The sequence below is a fragment of the Osmerus eperlanus genome, chromosome 22 (genome assembly GCF_963692335.1).
Source record: "Osmerus eperlanus chromosome 22, fOsmEpe2.1, whole genome shotgun sequence".
Lineage (NCBI taxonomy): Eukaryota > Metazoa > Chordata > Actinopteri > Osmeriformes > Osmeridae > Osmerus > Osmerus eperlanus.
The window spans coordinates 164776-182564 of NC_085039.1; the positions used below are offsets into that span (position 1 = coordinate 164776).

Genomic DNA, 17789 nt, shown 5'->3' on the forward strand with positions numbered 1-17789 from the left:
TACTTCTGCGGAGTTTGAAACACGTGGCCTAATCGTGACGCTATCGACCGTCACAAGAGACGAGATGCCTCTCCACGGTCTGTACTGGCTGGGGATTGAACCCCGTCAACTTCAAGGAAAAAAGTTGCCACTGTAGTTGCCACTATAACTACGATGCCCCAAAAAATCATATACAATCGCACATGTCGAGCCACAGTTCACTTTTTCAAACCCACTTACTGACTTCAAAGCAATGGGACGGCGTTAGCACCCTACAAAAGTGGCAGCGGTGGGATTTGAACCCACGCCTCCGGAGAGACTGGAGCCTAAATCCAGCGCCTTGGACTGCTCGGCCACGCTACCACGTTGTCAGGTCTTGGGTCCCCGGGCTCTTCCCGAAGCTGATCGATCGTCCAGGAGCTCACGTGACATTCTTAATGCCTGGAAGCGCTTGAACGTCACAAGATAAAACAGATCTAACAATAGCCCTCCTAAATAGCTCTTACACATGAACTTTACGGCGCTTTATTTAACATTACCTCCATTCTTATTTATTATTTTGCTCATACTGGTACTATCTGTCCTTGTATTGTTTTTCTTTTTTGTCTTGTTGTTCTATTTGTGATGCTATAGCCTGCATGGAGAATACCAAATCAAATTCCTAGTATCTGTATACATGGCGAAATAAAGTTGATTTGAACCTCTCTCAAGGTTCTGCATTGGCCAGGAATCGAGCCCTGGTCAACTGCTTGGAAGGCAGCTATGCTTGCCACTATACCACCAATGCCCCCAACAGACTCCATGATCGCACAGCATTTCGAGGGACGGTTCACCTTTCCACACCACCTACTGACGTCCAACTAGTAAGAAATTGCCCTATGCCTGGTTTATACTTCTGCGGAGTTTGAAACACGTGGCCTAATCGTGACGCTATCGACCGTCACAAGAGACGAGATGCCTCTCCACGGTCTGTACTGGCTGGGGATTGAACCCCGTCAACTTCAAGGAAAAAAGTTGCCACTGTAGTTGCCACTATAACTACGATGCCCCAAAAAATCATATACAATCGCACATGTCGAGCCACAGTTCACTTTTTCAAACCCACTTACTGACTTCAAAGCAATGGGACGGCGTTAGCACCCTACAAAAGTGGCAGCTGTGGGATTTGAACCCACGCCTCCGGAGAGACTGGAGCCTAAATCCAGCGCCTTGGACCGCTCGGCCACGCTACCACGTTGTCAGGTCTTGGCCCCCCGGGCTCTTCCCAAAGCTGATCGATCGTCCAGGAGCTCACGTGACATTCTTAATGCCTGGAAGCGCTTGAACGTCACAAGATAAAACAGATCTAACAATAGCCCTCCTAAATAGCTCTTACACATGAACTTTACGGCGCTTTATTTAACATTACCTCCATTCTTATTTATTATTTTGCTCATACTGGTACTATCTGTCCTTGTATTGTTTTTCTTTTTTGTCTTGTTGTTCTATTTGTGCTGCTATAGCCTGCATGGAGAATACCAAATCAAATTCCTAGTATCTGTATACATGGCGAAATAAAGTTGATTTGAATCTCTCTCAAGGTTCTGCATTGGCCAGGAATCGAGCCCTGGTCAACTGCTTGGAAGGCAGCTATGCTTGCCACTATACCACCAATGCTCCCAACAGACTCCATGATCGCACAGCATTTCGAGGGACGGTTCACCTTTCCACACCACCTACTGACGTCCAACTAGTAAGAAATTGCCCTAAGCCTGGTTTATACTTCTGCGGAGTTTGAAACACGTGGCCTAATCGTGACGCTATCGACCGTCACAAGAGACGAGATGCCTCTCCACGGTCTGTACTGGCTGGGGATTGAACCCCGTCAACTTCAAGGAAAAAAGTTGCCACTGTAGTTGCCACTATAACTACGATGCCCCAAAAAATCATATACAATCGCACATGTCGAGCCACAGTTCACTTTTTCAAACCCACTTACTGACTTCAAAGCAATGGGACGGCGTTAGCACCCTACAAAAGTGGCAGCGGTGGGATTTGAACCCACGCCTCCGGAGAGACTGGAGCCTAAATCCAGCGCCTTGGACTGCTCGGCCACGCTACCACGTTGTCAGGTCTTGGGTCCCCGGGCTCTTCCCGAAGCTGATCGATCGTCCAGGAGCTCACGTGACATTCTTAATGCCTGGAAGCGCTTGAACATCACAAGATAAAACAGATCTAACAATAGCCCTCCTAAATAGCTCTTACACATGAACTTTACGGCGCTTTATTTAACATTACCTCCATTCTTATTTATTATTTTGCTCATACTGGTACTATCTGTCCTTGTATTGTTTTTCTTTTTTGTCTTGTTGTTCTATTTGTGCTGCTATAGCCTGCATGGAGAATACCAAATCAAATTCCTAGTATCTGTATACATGGCGAAATAAAGTTGATTTGAATCTCTCTCAAGGTTCTGCATTGGCCAGGAATCGAGCCCTGGTCAACTGCTTGGAAGGCAGCTATGCTTGCCACTATACCACCAATGCTCCCAACAGACTCCATGATCGCACAGCATTTCGAGGGACGGTTCACCTTTCCACACCACCTACTGACGTCCAACTAGTAAGAAATTGCCCTAAGCCTGGTTTATACTTCTGCGGAGTTTGAAACACGTGGCCTAATCGTGACGCTATCGACCGTCACAAGAGACGAGATGCCTCTCCACGGTCTGTACTGGCTGGGGATTGAACCCCGTCAACTTCAAGGAAAAAAGTTGCCACTGTAGTTGCCACTATAACTACGATGCCCCAAAAAATCATATACAATCGCACATGTCGAGCCACAGTTCACTTTTTCAAACCCACTTACTGACTTCAAAGCAATGGGACGGCGTTAGCACCCTACAAAAGTGGCAGCGGTGGGATTTGAACCCACGCCTCCGGAGAGACTGGAGCCTAAATCCAGCGCCTTGGACTGCTCGGCCACGCTACCACGTTGTCAGGTCTTGGGTCCCCGGGCTCTTCCCGAAGCTGATCGATCGTCCAGGAGCTCACGTGACATTCTTAATGCCTGGAAGCGCTTGAACGTCACAAGATAAAACAGATCTAACAATAGCCCTCCTAAATAGCTCTTACACATGAACTTTACGGCGCTTTATTTAACATTACCTCCATTCTTATTTATTATTTTGCTCATACTGGTACTATCTGTCCTTGTATTGTTTTTCTTTTTTGTCTTGTTGTTCTATTTGTGATGCTATAGCCTGCATGGAGAATACCAAATCAAATTCCTAGTATCTGTATACATGGCGAAATAAAGTTGATTTGAACCTCTCTCAAGGTTCTGCATTGGCCAGGAATCGAGCCCTGGTCAACTGCTTGGAAGGCAGCTATGCTTGCCACTATACCACCAATGCCCCCAACAGACTCCATGATCGCACAGCATTTCGAGGGACGGTTCACCTTTCCACACCACCTACTGACGTCCAACTAGTAAGAAATTGCCCTATGCCTGGTTTATACTTCTGCGGAGTTTGAAACACGTGGCCTAATCGTGACGCTATCGACCGTCACAAGAGACGAGATGCCTCTCCACGGTCTGTACTGGCTGGGGATTGAACCCCGTCAACTTCAAGGAAAAAAGTTGCCACTGTAGTTGCCACTATAACTACGATGCCCCAAAAAATCATATACAATCGCACATGTCGAGCCACAGTTCACTTTTTCAAACCCACTTACTGACTTCAAAGCAATGGGACGGCGTTAGCACCCTACAAAAGTGGCAGCTGTGGGATTTGAACCCACGCCTCCGGAGAGACTGGAGCCTAAATCCAGCGCCTTGGACCGCTCGGCCACGCTACCACGTTGTCAGGTCTTGGCCCCCCGGGCTCTTCCCAAAGCTGATCGATCGTCCAGGAGCTCACGTGACATTCTTAATGCCTGGAAGCGCTTGAACGTCACAAGATAAAACAGATCTAACAATAGCCCTCCTAAATAGCTCTTACACATGAACTTTACGGCGCTTTATTTAACATTACCTCCATTCTTATTTATTATTTTGCTCATACTGGTACTATCTGTCCTTGTATTGTTTTTCTTTTTTGTCTTGTTGTTCTATTTGTGCTGCTATAGCCTGCATGGAGAATACCAAATCAAATTCCTAGTATCTGTATACATGGCGAAATAAAGTTGATTTGAATCTCTCTCAAGGTTCTGCATTGGCCAGGAATCGAGCCCTGGTCAACTGCTTGGAAGGCAGCTATGCTTGCCACTATACCACCAATGCTCCCAACAGACTCCATGATCGCACAGCATTTCGAGGGACGGTTCACCTTTCCACACCACCTACTGACGTCCAACTAGTAAGAAATTGCCCTAAGCCTGGTTTATACTTCTGCGGAGTTTGAAACACGTGGCCTAATCGTGACGCTATCGACCGTCACAAGAGACGAGATGCCTCTCCACGGTCTGTACTGGCTGGGGATTGAACCCCGTCAACTTCAAGGAAAAAAGTTGCCACTGTAGTTGCCACTATAACTACGATGCCCCAAAAAATCATATACAATCGCACATGTCGAGCCACAGTTCACTTTTTCAAACCCACTTACTGACTTCAAAGCAATGGGACGGCGTTAGCACCCTACAAAAGTGGCAGCGGTGGGATTTGAACCCACGCCTCCGGAGAGACTGGAGCCTAAATCCAGCGCCTTGGACTGCTCGGCCACGCTACCACGTTGTCAGGTCTTGGGTCCCCGGGCTCTTCCCGAAGCTGATCGATCGTCCAGGAGCTCACGTGACATTCTTAATGCCTGGAAGCGCTTGAACGTCACAAGATAAAACAGATCTAACAATAGCCCTCCTAAATAGCTCTTACACATGAACTTTACGGCGCTTTATTTAACATTACCTCCATTCTTATTTATTATTTTGCTCATACTGGTACTATCTGTCCTTGTATTGTTTTTCTTTTTTGTCTTGTTGTTCTATTTGTGATGCTATAGCCTGCATGGAGAATACCAAATCAAATTCCTAGTATCTGTATACATGGCGAAATAAAGTTGATTTGAATCTCTCTCAAGGTTCTGCATTGGCCAGGAATCGAGCCCTGGTCAACTGCTTGGAAGGCAGCTATGCTTGCCACTATACCACCAATGCCCCCAACAGACTCCATGATCGCACAGCATTTCGAGGGACGGTTCACCTTTCCACACCACCTACTGACGTCCAACTAGTAAGAAATTGCCCTATGCCTGGTTTATACTTCTGCGGAGTTTGAAACACGTGGCCTAATCGTGACGCTATCGACCGTCACAAGAGACGAGATGCCTCTCCACGGTCTGTACTGGCTGGGGATTGAACCCCGTCAACTTCAAGGAAAAAAGTTGCCACTGTAGTTGCCACTATAACTACGATGCCCCAAAAAATCATATACAATCGCACATGTCGAGCCACAGTTCACTTTTTCAAACCCACTTACTGACTTCAAAGCAATGGGACGGCGTTAGCACCCTACAAAAGTGGCAGCTGTGGGATTTGAACCCACGCCTCCGGAGAGACTGGAGCCTAAATCCAGCGCCTTGGACCGCTCGGCCACGCTACCACGTTGTCAGGTCTTGGCCCCCCGGGCTCTTCCCAAAGCTGATCGATCGTCCAGGAGCTCACGTGACATTCTTAATGCCTGGAAGCGCTTGAACGTCACAAGATAAAACAGATCTAACAATAGCCCTCCTAAATAGCTCTTACACATGAACTTTACGGCGCTTTATTTAACATTACCTCCATTCTTATTTATTATTTTGCTCATACTGGTACTATCTGTCCTTGTATTGTTTTTCTTTTTTGTCTTGTTGTTCTATTTGTGCTGCTATAGCCTGCATGGAGAATACCAAATCAAATTCCTAGTATCTGTATACATGGCGAAATAAAGTTGATTTGAATCTCTCTCAAGGTTCTGCATTGGCCAGGAATCGAGCCCTGGTCAACTGCTTGGAAGGCAGCTATGCTTGCCACTATACCACCAATGCTCCCAACAGACTCCATGATCGCACAGCATTTCGAGGGACGGTTCACCTTTCCACACCACCTACTGACGTCCAACTAGTAAGAAATTGCCCTAAGCCTGGTTTATACTTCTGCGGAGTTTGAAACACGTGGCCTAATCGTGACGCTATCGACCGTCACAAGAGACGAGATGCCTCTCCACGGTCTGTACTGGCTGGGGATTGAACCCCGTCAACTTCAAGGAAAAAAGTTGCCACTGTAGTTGCCACTATAACTACGATGCCCCAAAAAATCATATACAATCGCACATGTCGAGCCACAGTTCACTTTTTCAAACCCACTTACTGACTTCAAAGCAATGGGACGGCGTTAGCACCCTACAAAAGTGGCAGCGGTGGGATTTGAACCCACGCCTCCGGAGAGACTGGAGCCTAAATCCAGCGCCTTGGACTGCTCGGCCACGCTACCACGTTGTCAGGTCTTGGGTCCCCGGGCTCTTCCCGAAGCTGATCGATCGTCCAGGAGCTCACGTGACATTCTTAATGCCTGGAAGCGCTTGAACGTCACAAGATAAAACAGATCTAACAATAGCCCTCCTAAATAGCTCTTACACATGAACTTTACGGCGCTTTATTTAACATTACCTCCATTCTTATTTATTATTTTGCTCATACTGGTACTATCTGTCCTTGTATTGTTTTTCTTTTTTGTCTTGTTGTTCTATTTGTGATGCTATAGCCTGCATGGAGAATACCAAATCAAATTCCTAGTATCTGTATACATGGCGAAATAAAGTTGATTTGAACCTCTCTCAAGGTTCTGCATTGGCCAGGAATCGAGCCCTGGTCAACTGCTTGGAAGGCAGCTATGCTTGCCACTATACCACCAATGCCCCCAACAGACTCCATGATCGCACAGCATTTCGAGGGACGGTTCACCTTTCCACACCACCTACTGACGTCCAACTAGTAAGAAATTGCCCTATGCCTGGTTTATACTTCTGCGGAGTTTGAAACACGTGGCCTAATCGTGACGCTATCGACCGTCACAAGAGACGAGATGCCTCTCCACGGTCTGTACTGGCTGGGGATTGAACCCCGTCAACTTCAAGGAAAAAAGTTGCCACTGTAGTTGCCACTATAACTACGATGCCCCAAAAAATCATATACAATCGCACATGTCGAGCCACAGTTCACTTTTTCAAACCCACTTACTGACTTCAAAGCAATGGGACGGCGTTAGCACCCTACAAAAGTGGCAGCTGTGGGATTTGAACCCACGCCTCCGGAGAGACTGGAGCCTAAATCCAGCGCCTTGGACCACTCGGCCACGCTACCACGTTGTCAGGTCTTGGCCCCCCGGGCTCTTCCCAAAGCTGATCGATCGTCCAGGAGCTCACGTGACATTCTTAATGCCTGGAAGCGCTTGAACGTCACAAGATAAAACAGATCTAACAATAGCCCTCCTAAATAGCTCTTACACATGAACTTTACGGCGCTTTATTTAACATTACCTCCATTCTTATTTTGCTCATACTGGTACTATCTGTCCTTGTATTGTTTTTCTTTTTTGTCTTCTTGTTCTATTTGTGATGCTATAGCCTGCATGGAGAATACCAAATCAAATTCCTGGTATCTGTATACATGGCGAAATAAAGTTGATTTGAATCTCTCTCAAGGTTCTGCATTGGCCAGGAATCGAGCCCTGGTCAACTGCTTGGAAGGCAGCTATGCTTGCCACTATACCACCAATGCCCCCAACAGACTCCATGATCGCATAGCATTTCGAGGGACGGTTCACCTTTCCACACCACCTACTGACGTCCAACTAGTAAGAAATTGCCCTAAGCCTGGTTTATACTTCTGCGGAGTTTGAAACACGTGGCCTAATCGTGACGCTATCGACCGTCACAAGAGACGAGATGCCTCTCCACGGTCTGTACTGGCTGGGGATTGAACCCCGTCAACTTCAAGGAAAAAAGTTGCCACTGTAGTTGCCACTATAACTACGATGCCCCACAAAATCATATACAATCGCACATGTCGAGCCACAGTTCACTTTTTCAAACCCACTTACTGACTTCAAAGCAATGGGACGGCGTTAGCACCCTACAAAAGTGGCAGCGGTGGGATTTGAACCCACGCCTCCGGAGAGACTGGAGCCTAAATCCAGCGCCTTGGACCGCTCGGCCACGCTACCACGTTGTCAGGTCTTGGCCCCCCGGGCTCTTCCCGAAGCTGATCGATCGTCCAGGAGCTCACGTGACATTCTTAATGCCTGGAAGCGCTTGAACGTCACAAGATAAAACAGATCTAACAATAGCCCTCCTAAATAGCTCTTACACATGAACTTTACGGCGCTTTATTTAACATTACCTCCATTCTTATTTTGCTCATACTGGTACTATCTGTCCTTGTATTGTTTTTCTTTTTTGTCTTCTTGTTCTATTTGTGATGCTATAGCCTGCATGGAGAATACCAAATCAAATTCCTGGTATCTGTATACATGGCGAAATAAAGTTGATTTGAATCTCTCTCAAGGTTCTGCATTGGCCAGGAATCGAGCCCTGGTCAACTGCTTGGAAGGCAGCTATGCTTGCCACTATACCACCAATGCCCCCAACAGACTCCATGATCGCATAGCATTTCGAGGGACGGTTCACCTTTCCACACCACCTACTGACGTCCAACTAGTAAGAAATTGCCCTAAGCCTGGTTTATACTTCTGCGGAGTTTGAAACACGTGGCCTAATCGTGACGCTATCGACCGTCACAAGAGACGAGATGCCTCTCCACGGTCTGTACTGGCTGGGGATTGAACCCCGTCAACTTCAAGGAAAAAAGTTGCCACTGTAGTTGCCACTATAACTACGATGCCCCAAAAAATCATATACAATCGCACATGTCGAGCCACAGTTCACTTTTTCAAACCCACTTACTGACTTCAAAGCAATGGGACGGCGTTAGCAACCTACAAAAGTGTCAGCGGTGGGATTTGAACCCACGCCTCCGGAGAGACTGGAGCCTAAATCCAGCGCCTTGGACCGCTCGGCCACGCTACCACGTTGTCAGGTCTTGGCCCCCCGGGCTCTTCCCGAAGCTGATCGATCGTCCAGGAGCTCACGTGACATTCTTAATGCCTGGAAGCGCTTGAACGTCACAAGATAAAACAGATCTAACAATAGCCCTCCTAAATAGCTCTTACACATTAACTTTACGGCGCTTTATTTAACTTTACCTCCATTCTTATTTATTATTTTGCTCATACTGGTACTATCTGTCCTTGTATTGTTTTTCTTTTTTGTCTTGTTGTTCTATTTGTGATGCTATAGCCTGCATGGAGAATACCAAATCAAATTCCTAGTATCTGTATACATGGCGAAATAAAGTTGATTTGAATCTCTCTCAAGGTTCTGCATTGGCCAAGAATCGAGCCCTGGTCAACTGCTTGGAAGGCAGCTATGCTTGCCACTATACCACCAATGCCCCCAACAGACTCCATGATCGCACAGCATTTCGAGGGACGGTTCACCTTTCCACACCACCTACTGACGTCCAACTAGTAAAAAATTGCCCTAAGCCTGGTTTATACTTCTGCGGAGTTTGAAGCACGTGGCCTAATCGTGACGCTATCGACCGTCACAAGAGACGAGATGCCTCTCCAGGGATTGTACTGGCTGGGGATTGAACCCTGTCAACTTCATGGAAAAAAGTTGCCACTGTAGTTGCCACTATAACTACGATGCCCCAAAAAATCATATACAATCGCACATGTCGAGCCACAGTTCACTTTTTCAAACCCACTTACTGACTTCAAAGCAATGGGACGGCGTTAGCACCCTACAAAAGTGGCAGCGGTGGGATTTGAACCCACGCGTCCGGAGAGACTGGAGCCTAAATCCAGCGCCTTGGACCGCTCGGCCACGCTACCACGTTGTCAGGTCTTGGCCCCCCGGGCTCTTCCCGAAGCTGATCGATCGTCCAGGAGCTCACGTGACATTCTTAATGCCTGGAAGCGCTTGAACATCACAAGATAAAACAGATCTAACAATAGCCCTCCTAAATAGCTCTTACACATGAACTTTACGGCGCTTTATTTAACATTACCTCCATTCTTATTTATTATTTTGCTCATACTGGTACTATCTGTCCTTGTATTGTTTTTCTTTTTTGTCTTGTTGTTCTATTTGTGCTGCTATAGCCTGCATGGAGAATACCAAATCAAATTCCTAGTATCTGTATACATGGCGAAATAAAGTTGATTTGAATCTCTCTCAAGGTTCTGCATTGGCCAGGAATCGAGCCCTGGTCAACTGCTTGGAAGGCAGCTATGCTTGCCACTATACTACCAATGCCCCCAACAGACTCCATGATCGCACAGCATTTCGAGGGACGGTTCACCTTTTCACACCACCTACTGACGTCCAACTAGTAAGAAATTGCCCTAAGCCTGGTTTATACTTCTGCGGAGTTTGAAACACGTGGCCTAATCGTGACGCTATCGACCGTCACAAGAGACGAGATGCCTCTCCACGGTCTGTACTGGCTGGGGATTGAACCCCGTCAACTTCAAGGAAAAAAGTTGCCACTGTAGTTGCCACTATAACTACGATGCCCCCAAAAAATCATATACAATCGCACATGTCGAGCCACAGTTCACTTTTTCAAACCCACTTACTGACTTCAAAGCAATGGGACGGCGTTAGCACCCTACAAAAGTGGCAGCGGTGGGATTTGAACCCACGCCTCCGGAGAGACTGGAGCCTAAATCCAGCGCCTTGGACCGCTCGGCCACGCTACCACGTTGTCAGGTCTTGGCCCCCCGGGCTCTTCCCGAAGCTGATCGATCGTCCATGAGCTCACGTGACATTCTTAATGCCTGGAAGCGCTTGAACGTCACAAGATAAAACAGATCTAACAATAGCCCTCCTAAATAGCTCTTACACATGAACTTTACGGCGCTTTATTTAACATTACCTCCATTCTTATTTATTATTTTGCTCATACTGGTACTATCTGTCCTTGTATTGTTTTTCTTTTTTGTCTTGTTGTTCTATTTGTGATGCTATAGCCTGCATGGAGAATACCAAATCAAATTCCTAGTATCTGTATACATGGCGAAATAAAGTTGATTTGAATCTCTCTCAAGGTTCTGCATTGGCCAGGAATCGAGCCCTGGTCAACTGCTTGGAAGGCAGCTATGCTTGCCACTATACGACCAATGCTCCCAACAGACTCCATGATCGCACAGCATTTCGAGGGACGGTTCACCTTTCCACACCACCTACTGACGTCCAACTAGTAAGAAATTGCCCTAAGCCTGGTTTATACTTCTGCGGAGTTTGAAACACGTGGCCTAATCGTGACGCTATCGACCGTCACAAGAGACGACATGCCTCTCCACGGTCTGTACTGGCTGGGGATTGAACCCCGTCAACTTCAAGGAAAAAAGTTGCCACTGTAGTTGCCACTATAACTACGATGCCCCCAAAAAATCATATACAATCGCACATGTCGAGCCACAGTTCACTTTTTCAAACCCACTTACTGACTTCAAAGCAATGGGACGGCGTTAGCACCCTACAAAAGTGGCAGCGGTGGGATTTGAACCCACGCCTCCGGAGAGACTGGAGCCTAAATCCAGCGCCTTGGACCGCTCGGCCACGCTACCACGTTGTCAGGTCTGGGCCCCCCGGGCTCTTCCCGAAGCTGATCGATCGTCCATGAGCTCACGTGACATTCTTAATGCCTGGAAGCGCTTGAACGTCACAAGATAAAACAGATCTAACAATAGCCCTCCTAAATAGCTCTTACACATGAACTTTACGGCGCTTTATTTAACATTACCTCCATTCTTATTTTGCTCATACTGGTACTATCTGTCCTTGTATTGTTTTTCTTTTTTGTCTTCTTGTTCTATTTGTGATGCTATAGCCTGCATGGAGAATACCAAATCAAATTCCTGGTATCTGTATACATGGCGAAATAAAGTTGATTTGAATCTCTCTCAAGGTTCTGCATTGGCCAGGAATCGAGCCCTGGTCAACTGCTTGGAAGGCAGCTATGCTTGCCACTATACCACCAATGCCCCCAACAGACTCCATGATCGCATAGCATTTCGAGGGACGGTTCACCTTTCCACACCACCTACTGACGTCCAACTAGTAAGAAATTGCCCTAAGCCTGGTTTATACTTCTGCGGAGTTTGAAACACGTGGCCTAATCGTGACGCTATCGACCGTCACAAGAGACGAGATGCCTCTCCACGGTCTGTACTGGCTGGGGATTGAACCCCGTCAACTTCAAGGAAAAAAGTTGCCACTGTAGTTGCCACTATAACTACGATGCCCCAAAAAATCATATACAATCGCACATGTCGAGCCACAGTTCACTTTTTCAAACCCACTTACTGACTTCAAAGCAATGGGACGGCGTTAGCACCCTACAAAAGTGGCAGCGGTGGGATTTGAACCCACGCCTCCGGAGAGACTGGAGCCTAAATCCAGCGCCTTGGACCGCTCGGCCACGCTACCACGTTGTCAGGTCTTGGCCCCCCGGGCTCTTCCCGAAGCTGATCGATCGTCCAGGAGCTCACGTGACATTCTTAATGCCTGGAAGCGCTTGAACGTCACAAGATAAAACAGATCTAACAATAGCCCTCCTAAATAGCTCTTACACATGAACTTTACGGCGCTTTATTTAACATTACCTCCATTCTTATTTTGCTCATACTGGTACTATCTGTCCTTGTATTGTTTTTCTTTTTTGTCTTCTTGTTCTATTTGTGATGCTATAGCCTGCATGGAGAATACCAAATCAAATTCCTGGTATCTGTATACATGGCGAAATAAAGTTGATTTGAATCTCTCTCAAGGTTCTGCATTGGCCAGGAATCGAGCCCTGGTCAACTGCTTGGAAGGCAGCTATGCTTGCCACTATACCACCAATGCCCCCAACAGACTCCATGATCGCATAGCATTTCGAGGGACGGTTCACCTTTCCACACCACCTACTGACGTCCAACTAGTAAGAAATTGCCCTAAGCCTGGTTTATACTTCTGCGGAGTTTGAAACACGTGGCCTAATCGTGACGCTATCGACCGTCACAAGAGACGAGATGCCTCTCCACGGTCTGTACTGGCTGGGGATTGAACCCCGTCAACTTCAAGGAAAAAAGTTGCCACTGTAGTTGCCACTATAACTACGATGCCCCAAAAAATCATATACAATCGCACATGTCGAGCCACAGTTCACTTTTTCAAACCCACTTACTGACTTCAAAGCAATGGGACGGCGTTAGCACCCTACAAAAGTGGCAGCGGTGGGATTTGAACCCACGCCTCCGGAGAGACTGGAGCCTAAATCCAGCGCCTTGGACCGCTCGGTCACGCTACCACGTTGTCAGGTCTTGGCCCCCCGGGCTCTTCCCAAAGCTGATCGATCGTCCAGGAGCTCACGTGACATTCTTAATGCCTGGAAGCGCTTGAACGTCACAAGATAAAACAGATCTAACAATAGCCCTCCTAAATAGCTCTTACACATGAACTTTACGGCGCTTTATTTAACATTACCTCCATTCTTATTTATTATTTTGCTCATACTGGTACTATCTGTCCTTGTATTGTTTTTCTTTTTTGTCTTGTTGTTCTATTTGTGCTGCTATAGCCTGCATGGAGAATACCAAATCAAATTCCTAGTATCTGTATACATGGCGAAATAAAGTTGATTTGAATCTCTCTCAAGGTTCTGCATTGGCCAGGAATCGAGCCCTGGTCAACTGCTTGGAAGGCAGCTATGCTTGTCACTATACCACCAATGCCCCCAACAGACTCCATGACCGCACAGCATTTCGAGGGACGGTTCACCTTTCCACACCACCTACTGACGTCCAACTAGTAAGAAATTGCCCTAAGCCTGGTTTATACTTCTGCGGAGTTTGAAACACGTGGCCTAATCGTGACGCTATCGACCGTCACAAGAGACGAGATGCCTCTCCAGGGATTGTACTGGCTGGGGATTGAACCCTGTCAACTTTATGGAAAAAAGTTGCCACTGTAGTTGCCACTATAACTACGATGCCCCAAAAAATCATATACAATCGCACATGTCGAGCCACAGTTCACTTTTTCAAACCCACTTACTGACTTCAAAGCAATGGGACGGCGTTAGCACCCTACAAAAGTGGCAGCGGTGGGATTTGAACCCACGCCTCCGGAGAGACTGGAGCCTAAATCCAGCGCCTTGGACCGCTCGGCCACGCTACCACGTTGTCAGGTCTTGGCCCCCCGGGCTCTTCCCAAAGCTGATCGATCGTCCAGGAGCTCACGTGACATTCTTAATGCCTGGAAGCGCTTGAACGTCACAAGATAAAACAGATCTAACAATAGCCCTCCTAAATAGCTCTTACACATGAACTTTACGGCGCTTTATTTAACATTACCTCCATTCTTATTTTGCTCATACTGGTACTATCTGTCCTTGTATTGTTTTTCTTTTTTGTCTTCTTGTTCTATTTGTGATGCTATAGCCTGCATGGAGAATACCAAATCAAATTCCTGGTATCTGTATACATGGCGAAATAAAGTTGATTTGAATCTCTCTCAAGGTTCTGCATTGGCCAGGAATCGAGCCCTGGTCAACTGCTTGGAAGGCAGCTATGCTTGCCACTATACCACCAATGCCCCCAACAGACTCCATGATCGCATAGCATTTCGAGGGACGGTTCACCTTTCCACACCACCTACTGACGTCCAACTAGTAAGAAATTGCCCTAAGCCTGGTTTATACTTCTGCGGAGTTTGAAACACGTGGCCTAATCGTGACGCTATCGACCGTCACAAGAGACGAGATGCCTCTCCACGGTCTGTACTGGCTGGGGATTGAACCCCGTCAACTTCAAGGAAAAAAGTTGCCACTGTAGTTGCCACTATAACTACGATGCCCCAAAAAATCATATACAATCGCACATGTCGAGCCACAGTTCACTTTTTCAAACCCACTTACTGACTTCAAAGCAATGGGACGGCGTTAGCACCCTACAAAAGTGGCAGCGGTGGGATTTGAACCCACGCCTCCGGAGAGACTGGAGCCTAAATCCAGCGCCTTGGACCGCTCGGCCACGCTACCACGTTGTCAGGGCTTGGCCCCCCGGGCTCTTCCCGAAGCTGATCGATCGTCCAGGAGCTCACGTGACATTCTTAATGCCTGGAAGCGCTTGAACGTCACAAGATAAAACAGATCTAACAATAGCCCTCCTAAATAGCTCTTACACATGAACTTTACGGCGCTTTATTTAACATTACCTCCATTCTTATTTATTATTTTGCTCATACTGGTACTATCTGTCCTTGTATTGTTTTTCTTTTTTGTCTTGTTGTTCTATTTGTGATGCTATAGCCTGCATGGAGAATACCAAATCAAATTCCTAGTATCTGTATACATGGCGAAATAAAGTTGATTTGAATCTCTCTCAAGGTTCTGCATTGGCCAGGAATCGAGCCCTGGTCAACTGCTTGGAAGGCAGCTATGCTTGCCACTATACCACCAATGCCCCCAACAGACTCCATGATCGCACAGCATTTCGAGGGACGGTTCACCTTTCCACACCACCTACTGACGTCCAACTAGTAAGAAATTGCCCTAAGCCTGGTTTATACTTCTGCGGAGTTTGAAACACGTGGTCTAATCGTGACGCTATCGACCGTCACAAGAGACGAGATGCCTCTCCAGGGATTGTACTGGCTGGGGATTGAACCCTGTCAACTTTATGGAAAAAAGTTGCCACTGTAGTTGCCACTATAACTACGATGCCCCAAAAAATCATATACAATCGCACATGTCGAGCCACAGTTCACTTTTTCAAACCCACTTACTGACTTCAAAGCAATGGGACGGCGTTAGCACCCTACAAAAGTGGCAGCGGTGGGATTTGAACCCACGCCTCCGGAGAGACTGGAGCCTAAATCCAGCGCCTTGGACTGCTCGGCCACGCTACCACGTTGTCAGGTCTTGGGTCCCCGGGCTCTTCCCGAAGCTGATCGATCGTCCAGGAGCTCACGTGACATTCTTAATGCCTGGAAGCGCTTGAACGTCACAAGATAAAACAGATCTAACAATAGCCCTCCTAAATAGCTCTTACACATGAACTTTACGGCGCTTTATTTAACATTACCTCCATTCTTATTTATTATTTTGCTCATACTGGTACTATCTGTCCTTGTATTGTTTTTCTTTTTTGTCTTGTTGTTCTATTTGTGATGCTATAGCCTGCATGGAGAATACCAAATCAAATTCCTAGTATCTGTATACATGGCGAAATAAAGTTGATTTGAACCTCTCTTAAGGTTCTGCATTGGCCAGGAATCGAGCCCTGGTCAACTGCTTGGAAGGCAGCTATGCTTGCCACTATACCACCAATGCCCCCAACAGACTCCATGATCGCACAGCATTTCGAGGGACGGTTCACCTTTCCACACCACCTACTGACGTCCAACTAGTAAGAAATTGCCCTATGCCTGGTTTATACTTCTGCGGAGTTTGAAACACGTGGCCTAATCGTGACGCTATCGACCGTCACAAGAGACGAGATGCCTCTCCACGGTCTGTACTGGCTGGGGATTGAACCCCGTCAACTTCAAGGAAAAAAGTTGCCACTGTAGTTGCCACTATAACTACGATGCCCCAAAAAATCATATACAATCGCACATGTCGAGCCACAGTTCACTTTTTCAAACCCACTTACTGACTTCAAAGCAATGGGACGGCGTTAGCACCCTACAAAAGTGGCAGCTGTGGGATTTGAACCCACGCCTCCGGAGAGACTGGAGCCTAAATCCAGCGCCTTGGACCGCTCGGCCACGCTACCACGTTGTCAGGTCTTGGCCCCCCGGGCTCTTCCCAAAGCTGATCGATCGTCCAGGAGCTCACGTGACATTCTTAATGCCTGGAAGCGCTTGAACGTCACAAGATAAAACAGATCTAACAATAGCCCTCCTAAATAGCTCTTACACATGAACTTTACGGCGCTTTATTTAACATTACCTCCATTCTTATTTTGCTCATACTGGTACTATCTGTCCTTGTATTGTTTTTCTTTTTTGTCTTCTTGTTCTATTTGTGATGCTATAGCCTGCATGGAGAATACCAAATCAAATTCCTGGTATCTGTATACATGGCGAAATAAAGTTGATTTGAATCTCTCTCAAGGTTCTGCATTGGCCAGGAATCGAGCCCTGGTCAACTGCTTGGAAGGCAGCTATGCTTGCCACTATACCACCAATGCCCCCAACAGACTCCATGATCGCATAGCATTTCGAGGGACGGTTCACCTTTCCACACCACCTACTGACGTCCAACTAGTAAGAAATTGCCCTAAGCCTGGTTTATACTTCTGCGGAGTTTGAAACACGTGGCCTAATCGTGACGCTATCGACCGTCACAAGAGACGAGATGCCTCTCCACGGTCTGTACTGGCTGGGGATTGAACCCCGTCAACTTCAAGGAAAAAAGTTGCCACTGTAGTTGCCACTATAACTACGATGCCCCACAAAATCATATACAATCGCACATGTCGAGCCACAGTTCACTTTTTCAAACCCACTTACTGACTTCAAAGCAATGGGACGGCGTTAGCACCCTACAAAAGTGGCAGCGGTGGGATTTGAACCCACGCCTCCGGAGAGACTGGAGCCTAAATCCAGCGCCTTGGACCGCTCGGCCACGCTACCACGTTGTCAGGTCTTGGCCCCCCGGGCTCTTCCCGAAGCTGATCGATCGTCCAGGAGCTCACGTGACATTCTTAATGCCTGGAAGCGCTTGAACGTCACAAGATAAA

General features: G+C 47.1%; 21 non-coding genes across 21 annotated transcripts; all 21 read right to left on the bottom strand.

Moving 5' to 3' along the window:
- Positions 1-260: 260 nt before the first annotated feature.
- Positions 261-342, bottom strand: trnal-uag (transfer RNA leucine (anticodon UAG)). The gene has a single exon. It is a non-coding gene; the product is annotated as a tRNA-Leu (tRNA).
- A 787-nt stretch (positions 343-1129) lies between these two features.
- Positions 1130-1211, bottom strand: trnal-uag (transfer RNA leucine (anticodon UAG)). The gene has a single exon. It is a non-coding gene; the product is annotated as a tRNA-Leu (tRNA).
- Positions 1212-1998: 787 nt separating this feature from the next.
- trnal-uag (transfer RNA leucine (anticodon UAG)) lies at positions 1999-2080 on the bottom strand. The gene has a single exon. It is a non-coding gene; the product is annotated as a tRNA-Leu (tRNA).
- Positions 2081-2867: 787 nt separating this feature from the next.
- Positions 2868-2949, bottom strand: trnal-uag (transfer RNA leucine (anticodon UAG)). The gene has a single exon. It is a non-coding gene; the product is annotated as a tRNA-Leu (tRNA).
- Positions 2950-3736: 787 nt separating this feature from the next.
- trnal-uag (transfer RNA leucine (anticodon UAG)) lies at positions 3737-3818 on the bottom strand. Its single transcript has one exon. It is a non-coding gene; the product is annotated as a tRNA-Leu (tRNA).
- A 787-nt stretch (positions 3819-4605) lies between these two features.
- Positions 4606-4687, bottom strand: trnal-uag (transfer RNA leucine (anticodon UAG)). Its single transcript has one exon. It is a non-coding gene; the product is annotated as a tRNA-Leu (tRNA).
- A 787-nt stretch (positions 4688-5474) lies between these two features.
- trnal-uag (transfer RNA leucine (anticodon UAG)) lies at positions 5475-5556 on the bottom strand. The gene has a single exon. It is a non-coding gene; the product is annotated as a tRNA-Leu (tRNA).
- Positions 5557-6343: 787 nt separating this feature from the next.
- Positions 6344-6425, bottom strand: trnal-uag (transfer RNA leucine (anticodon UAG)). Its single transcript has one exon. It is a non-coding gene; the product is annotated as a tRNA-Leu (tRNA).
- Positions 6426-7212: 787 nt separating this feature from the next.
- Positions 7213-7294, bottom strand: trnal-uag (transfer RNA leucine (anticodon UAG)). The gene has a single exon. It is a non-coding gene; the product is annotated as a tRNA-Leu (tRNA).
- Positions 7295-8074: 780 nt separating this feature from the next.
- On the bottom strand, positions 8075-8156 carry trnal-uag (transfer RNA leucine (anticodon UAG)). Its single transcript has one exon. It is a non-coding gene; the product is annotated as a tRNA-Leu (tRNA).
- Positions 8157-8936: 780 nt separating this feature from the next.
- Positions 8937-9018, bottom strand: trnal-uag (transfer RNA leucine (anticodon UAG)). The gene has a single exon. It is a non-coding gene; the product is annotated as a tRNA-Leu (tRNA).
- Positions 9019-9805: 787 nt separating this feature from the next.
- On the bottom strand, positions 9806-9887 carry trnal-uag (transfer RNA leucine (anticodon UAG)). Its single transcript has one exon. It is a non-coding gene; the product is annotated as a tRNA-Leu (tRNA).
- A 788-nt stretch (positions 9888-10675) lies between these two features.
- On the bottom strand, positions 10676-10757 carry trnal-uag (transfer RNA leucine (anticodon UAG)). Its single transcript has one exon. It is a non-coding gene; the product is annotated as a tRNA-Leu (tRNA).
- A 788-nt stretch (positions 10758-11545) lies between these two features.
- trnal-uag (transfer RNA leucine (anticodon UAG)) lies at positions 11546-11627 on the bottom strand. Its single transcript has one exon. It is a non-coding gene; the product is annotated as a tRNA-Leu (tRNA).
- A 780-nt stretch (positions 11628-12407) lies between these two features.
- Positions 12408-12489, bottom strand: trnal-uag (transfer RNA leucine (anticodon UAG)). Its single transcript has one exon. It is a non-coding gene; the product is annotated as a tRNA-Leu (tRNA).
- Positions 12490-13269: 780 nt separating this feature from the next.
- On the bottom strand, positions 13270-13351 carry trnal-uag (transfer RNA leucine (anticodon UAG)). The gene has a single exon. It is a non-coding gene; the product is annotated as a tRNA-Leu (tRNA).
- A 787-nt stretch (positions 13352-14138) lies between these two features.
- trnal-uag (transfer RNA leucine (anticodon UAG)) lies at positions 14139-14220 on the bottom strand. Its single transcript has one exon. It is a non-coding gene; the product is annotated as a tRNA-Leu (tRNA).
- A 780-nt stretch (positions 14221-15000) lies between these two features.
- Positions 15001-15082, bottom strand: trnal-uag (transfer RNA leucine (anticodon UAG)). Its single transcript has one exon. It is a non-coding gene; the product is annotated as a tRNA-Leu (tRNA).
- A 787-nt stretch (positions 15083-15869) lies between these two features.
- On the bottom strand, positions 15870-15951 carry trnal-uag (transfer RNA leucine (anticodon UAG)). The gene has a single exon. It is a non-coding gene; the product is annotated as a tRNA-Leu (tRNA).
- A 787-nt stretch (positions 15952-16738) lies between these two features.
- Positions 16739-16820, bottom strand: trnal-uag (transfer RNA leucine (anticodon UAG)). The gene has a single exon. It is a non-coding gene; the product is annotated as a tRNA-Leu (tRNA).
- Positions 16821-17600: 780 nt separating this feature from the next.
- Positions 17601-17682, bottom strand: trnal-uag (transfer RNA leucine (anticodon UAG)). The gene has a single exon. It is a non-coding gene; the product is annotated as a tRNA-Leu (tRNA).
- Between the last annotated feature and the right edge of the window lie 107 nt (positions 17683-17789).